The following is a 7004-nucleotide window of genomic DNA, read 5'->3' on the forward strand; positions in this document are numbered from 1 at the left end:
TGGGAAACACTGTTCTGCTACTATAGCTCTAAGGAGAATTATGTAGTACTGATATGACTCTAGTTCAAAGTACGTTGTGCTACTATGGCTCTCATTCAAATGATGGTGTGCTGCTAGGGACCCCAGCCCTGATGTGGCTACAGGGCCCTGGTGTGAAACACTATACTGCTACTAGAGCTCTAATGCTAACTGTGTTTCACATCGGGGCCCTAGCAGCACAGCATAACTTGAGTTAGAGTCATAGTAGCACAACATTGTTCTGCTACTATAGCTCTAATGCTAACTATGTTGTGCTACTATGGCTCTAATTGAAATTATGTTGTGCTGCTAGGGCCTTGATGTTAAACACTGATGTGCCACTGTAGCTCTAATGCTAATTATGTAATGCTGATATGACTCCAATACAAATCATGTGGGCCAACTATGGGTCTAAGTTAATATATGTTGTGCCTCTAGGGCCCTGATGTGAAACACTGTGCTGCTACTATAGCTCTGAAGCTAATTATGTAGTGCTGTTAGGACTCCAAGTCAAATTATGTTGGCCAACTATGGCTCTAATTAAAATCATGTTGTGCTGCTAGGGCCCTGATGTGAAACACTGTGCTGCTACTGGAGCTCTAATGCTAACTGTGTTTCACGTCAGGGCCCTAGCAGCACAACATAGGTAGCATTAGAGCTACTGTAGCAGAACAAAGTTGTGCTACTATGACTTTAATTCAAATTGTGTTGTGCTGCTAGGGCCCTGATGTGGAACACTGTGCTGCTACTACAGCTCTAGTGCTAATTATGTCGCTACTATGACTTTAATCCAAATGATCTTGGCCAACTATGGCTCTAATTTAAAATATGTTGTGCCTCTAGGGCCCTGATGTAAAACACGGTGCTGCTACTATAGCCCTAATGCTAATTAGGTAATGCCGATATGACTCCAATACAAATCATGTGGGCCAACTATGGCTCTAAGTTAATATATGTTGTGCCTCTAGGGCCCTGATGTGAAACACTGTGCTGCTACTATAGCTCTAATGCTAATTATGTAGTGCTGCTATGACTCTAAGTCAATTTATGTGGGCCAACTATGGCTCTGAGTCAAATTATGTTGGCCAACTATGGCTCTAATTTCTATTTTGTTTTGCTGCTATGGCCCTAGTGGGAAACACTGTTTCCTGCTACTGTGGCCCAAATTCAAATAATGTTGTGCTGTCCTGGCCTGATGTAAAACACTGTTGTGCTACTGTAGCTCTAATGCTAATTATGTAGTGCTGATATGACTCTAATTCAAAGTACAGTGTGCTACTATGGCTCTCATTCACATGATGGTGTGCTGCTAGGGACCCCAGCCCTGATGTGGCTACAGGGCTACAGGGCCCTGGTGTGAAACACTATACTGCTACTATAGCTCTAATGCTAACTGTGTTTACATCAGGGCCTAGCAGCACAACATACCTTGAGTTAGAGTCATAGTAGCACAACATTCTGCTACTATAGCTCTAATGCTAACTATGTTGTGCTACTATGACTCTAATACAAATTATGTTGTGCTGCTAGGGCCCTGATGTGAAACACTGTGCTGCTACTGGAGCTCTAATGCTAACTGTGTTTCACGTCAGGGCCCTAGCAGCACAACATAGGTAGCATTAGAGCTACTGTAGCAGAACAAAGTTGTGCTACTATGACTTTAATTCAAATTGTGTTGTGCTGCTAGGGCCCTGATGTGGAACACTGTGCTGCTGCTATAGCTCTAATGCTAACTATGTTGTGCTACTATGACTCTAATACAAATTATGTTGTGCTGCTAGGGCCCTGATGTGAAACACTGTGCTGCTACTATAGCTCTAATGCTAATTATGTAGTGCTGCTATGACTATAATTCAAATTATGTTGGCCAACGATGACTCCAATTTAAATCATGTTGTGCTACCATGGCTCTAATTTAAAATATGTTGTGCCTCTAGGGCCCTGATGTAAAACACTGTGCTGCTACTATAGCCCTAATGCTAATTATGTAATGCCGATATGACTCCAATACAAATCATGTGGGCCAACTATGGCTCTAAGTTAATATATGTTGTGCCTCTAGGGCCCTGATGTGAAACACTGTGCTGCTACTATAGCTCTAATGCTAACTGTGTTTCACGTCAGGGCCCTAGCAGCACAACATAGGTAGCATTAGAGCTACTGTAGCAGAACAATGTTGTGCTACTATGACTTTAATTCAAATTGTGTTGTGCTGCTACGGCCCTGATGTGGAACACTGTGCTGCTACTACAGCTCTAGTGCTAATTATGTCGTGCTACTATGACTTTAATCCAAATGATCTTGGCCAACTGTGGCTCTAAGTCAAATGGTGCTCTGCTACTATGGCTCTAATTCAAATCATGTTGTGCTGTTATGGCCCTAGTGGGAAACACTGTTCTGCTACTGTAGCTCTAATGAGAATTATGTAGTACTGATATGACTCTAATTCAAAGTACGTTGTGCTACTATGGCTCTCAGTCAAATGATGGTGTGCTGCTAGAGACCCCAGCCCTGATGTGGCTACAGGGCCCTGGTGCGAAACACTATACTGCTACTATAGCTCTAATGCTAACTGTGTTTCACATCAGGGCCCTAGCAGCACAACATACCTTGAGTTAGAGTCATAGTAGCACAACATTGTTCTGCTACTATGGCTCTAATGCTAACTATGTTGTGCTACTATGACTCTAATACAAATTATGTTGTGCTGCTAGGGCCTGATGTGAAACACTGTACTGCTACTATAGCTCTAATGCTAATTATGTAGTGCTGCTATGACTATAATTCAAATTATGTTGGCCAACTATGACTCCAATTTAAATCATGTTGTGCTACCATGGATCTAATTTAAAATATGTTGTGCCTCTAGGGCCCTGATGTAAAACACTGTGCTGCTACTATAGCCCTAATGCTAATTATGTAATGCCGATATGACTCCAATACAAATCATGTGGGCCAACTATGGCTCTAAGTTAATATATGTTGTGCCTCTAGGGCCCTGATGTGAAACACTGTGCTGCTACTATAGCTCTGAAGCTAATTATGTAGTGCTGCTATGACTCTAAGTCAATTGAAGTGGGCCAACTATGGCTCTGAGTCAAATTATGTTGGCCAACTATGGCTCTAATTTCAATTTTGTTTTGCTGCTATGGCCCTAGTGGGAAACACTGTTCCGCTACTGTGGCCCAAATTCAAATAATGTTGTGCTGTCCTGGCCCTGATGTAAAACACTGTTCTGCTACTGTAGCTCTAATGCTAATTATGTAGTGCTGATATGACTCTAATTCAAAGTACAGTGTGCTACTATCGCTCTCATTCAAATGATGGTGTGCTGCGAGGGACCCTAGCCCTGTTGTGGCTACAGGGCCCTGGTGTGAAACACTATACTGCTACTATAGCTTTAATGCTAACTGTGTTTCACATCAGGGCCCTAGCAGCACAACATAACTCGAGTTAGAGTCATAGTTAGCATTAGAGCTATAGTAGCAGAACAATGTTGTGCTACTATGACTCTAACGCGAGTTAGGCTGTGCTACTAGGGCCCTGATGTGAAACACTGTACTGCTACTATAGCTCTAATGCTAACTGTGTTTCACATCAGGGCCCTAGCAGCACAACATAATTTGTATTAGAGCCATAGTAGCACAACATAGTTAGCATTAGAGCTATAGTAGCAGAACAATGTTGTGCTACTATGGCTCTAATACAAATTATGTTGTGCTGCTAGGGCCCTGATGTGAAACACCGTACTGCTACTATAGCGCTAATGCTAATTATGCAGTGCTGCTATGACTCTAAGTCAATTTATGTGGGCCAACTATGGCTCTGAGTCAAATGATGCTCTGCTACTATGGCTCTAATTCAAATTATGGTGTGCTGTTAGGGCCCTGATGTGAAACACTGTGCTGCTACTATAGCCCTAATGCTAATTATGTCATGCCCATATGGGCCAACTATGGGTCTAAGTTAATATATGTTGTGCCTCTAGGGCCCTGATGTGAAACACTGTGCTGCTACTATAGCTCTGAAGCTAATTATGTAGTGCTGTTAGGACTCCAAGTCAAATTATGTTGGCCAACTATGGCTCTAATTAAAATCATGTTGTGCTGCTAGGGCCCTGATGTGAAACACTGTGCTGCTACTGGAGCTCTAATGCTAACTGTGTTTCACGTCAGGGCCCTAGCAGCACAACATAGGTAGCATTAGAGCTACTGTAGCAGAACAAAGTTGTGCTACTATGACTTTAATTCAAATTGTGTTGTGCTGCTAGGGCCCTGATGTGGAACACTGTGCTGCTACTACAGCTCTAGTGCTAATTATGTCGTGCTACTATGACTTTAATCCAAATGATCTTGGCCAACTATGGCTCTAATTTAAAATATGTTGTGCCTCTAGGGCCCTGATGTAAAACACGGTGCTGCTACTATAGCCCTAATGCTAATTAGGTAATGCCGATATGACTCCAATACAAATCATGTGGGCCAACTATGGCTCTAAGTTAATATATGTTGTGCCTCTAGGGCCCTGATGTGAAACACTGTGCTGCTACTATAGCTCTAATGCTAATTATGTAGTGCTGCTATGACTCTAAGTCAATTTATGTGGGCCAACTATGGCTCTGAGTCAAATTATGTTGGCCAACTATGGCTCTAATTTCTATTTTGTTTTGCTGCTATGGCCCTAGTGGGAAACACTGTTCCGCTACTGTGGCCCAAATTCAAATAATGTTGTGCTGTCCTGGCCCTGATGTAAAACACTGTTGTGCTACTGTAGCTCTAATGCTAATTATGTAGTGCTGATATGACTCTAATTCAAAGTACAGTGTGCTACTATGGCTCTCATTCACATGATGGTGTGCTGCTAGGGACCCCAGCCCTGATGTGGCTACAGGGCTACAGGGCCCTGGTGTGAAACACTATACTGCTACTATAGCTCTAATGCTAACTGTGTTTCACATCAGGGCCCTAGCAGCACAACATACCTTGAGTTAGAGTCATAGTAGCACAACACTGTTCTGCTACTATAGCTCTAATGCTAACTATGTTGTGCTACTATGACTCTAATACAAATTATGTTGTGCTGCTAGGGCCCTGATGTGAAACACTGTGCTGCTACTGGAGCTCTAATGCTAACTGTGTTTCACGTCAGGGCCCTAGCAGCACAACATAGGTAGCATTAGAGCTACTGTAGCAGAACAAAGTTGTGCTACTATGACTTTAATTCAAATTGTGTTGTGCTGCTAGGGCCCTGATGTGGAACACTGTGCTGCTGCTATAGCTCTAATGCTAACTATGTTGTGCTACTATGACTCTAATACAAATTATGTTGTGCTGCTAGGGCCCTGATGTGAAACACTGTGCTGCTACTATAGCTCTAATGCTAATTATGTAGTGCTGCTATGACTATAATTCAAATTATGTTGGCCAACGATGACTCCAATTTAAATCATGTTGTGCTACCATGGCTCTAATTTAAAATATGTTGTGCCTCTAGGGCCCTGATGTAAAACACTGTGCTGCTACTATAGCCCTAATGCTAATTATGTAATGCCGATATGACTCCAATACAAATCATGTGGGCCAACTATGGCTCTAAGTTAATATATGTTGTGCCTCTAGGGCCCTGATGTGAAACACTGTGCTGCTACTATAGCTCTAATGCTAACTGTGTTTCGTCAGGCCCTAGCAGCACAACATAGGTAGCATTAGAGCTACTGTAGCAGAACAATGTTGTGCTACTATGACTTTAATTCAAATTGTGTTGTGCTGCTACGGCCCTGATGTGGAACACTGTGCTGCTACTACAGCTCTAGTGCTAATTATGTCGTGCTACTATGACTTTAATCCAAATGATCTTGGCCAACTGTGGCTCTAAGTCAAATGGTGCTCTGCTACTATGGCTCTAATTCAAATCATGTTGTGCTGTTATGGCCCTAGTGAAACACTGTTCTGCTACTGTAGCTCTAATGAGAATTATGTAGTACTGATATGACTCTAATTCAAAGTACGTTGTGCTACTATGGCTCTCAGTCAAATGATGGTGTGCTGCTAGGCCACTTGAAATTGAACAAAATAAATTTGAGAAAGAGAGAAGGCCAAACTAGACATGGAGGAGATGATCATCAGACAGGTCCAAACCACCAGGGATCTGCAGGATTCCCTGAATCATTGTGAGGAGAGAAACTCTATTTAATGAGAGACAGAGAGCGACTAGATGAACGTGTTGCTCAGCTGGAGGAGACTTTGGAATTTGTACAAAATAAATTTGAGAAAGAAACAGAGAAGTCCAAACTAGACATGGAGAGATGATCACCTCACAGCTCCAAACCACCTGGGATCTCCAGAATTCTGATTTACTGTGAAGAAGAAGAAGATTGCAAAGCATGAAGAGAAAATTTAATGAGAGACCGAGGCGACTAGATGAACGTGTTGCTCAAGTCAAGTCAAGTCAAGTCAAGTTTATTTGTATAGCGCTTTTCACAACAGACATTGTCTCAAAGCAGCTTTACACAAATCAACAGTGATGGTGAATGGTGTGCATTTGTCCCTGATGAGCAAGCCGTGGCGACTGTGGCAAGGAAAACTCCCTTAGATGTTATGAGGAAGAAACCTTGAGAGGAACCAGACTCAAAAGGGGAACCCATCCTCATCTGGGTGACATCAGAGTTTGATCATAAATCTTTCAACAATACAGAACACTGAAGAGTGGGAACTAACATGATTACTGGAGTATAAGATTATAAGTAATGTTCTTTCTGCAGTCTTATACAGTCTATATGGTTAGTAGCTCCGAGTTTTATAAGCTCAGCATTTGTGATCACCACAGATCCAGCATCAGCTTCTCCATGCCAGAGCCTTTAAACACTCCAGGAGGTCCAATGTCAAAACTCACACATGTAGCGGGATCCAAATGGCACTGGTACGTCTCTAGATGGTTCAGGATGTTTGTGAGTTCGGCATCTACTTCTTTAAAGGTCCGTAATCATC

This window comes from Silurus meridionalis, chromosome 9 (genome assembly GCF_014805685.1).
Source record: "Silurus meridionalis isolate SWU-2019-XX chromosome 9, ASM1480568v1, whole genome shotgun sequence".
Lineage (NCBI taxonomy): Eukaryota > Metazoa > Chordata > Actinopteri > Siluriformes > Siluridae > Silurus > Silurus meridionalis.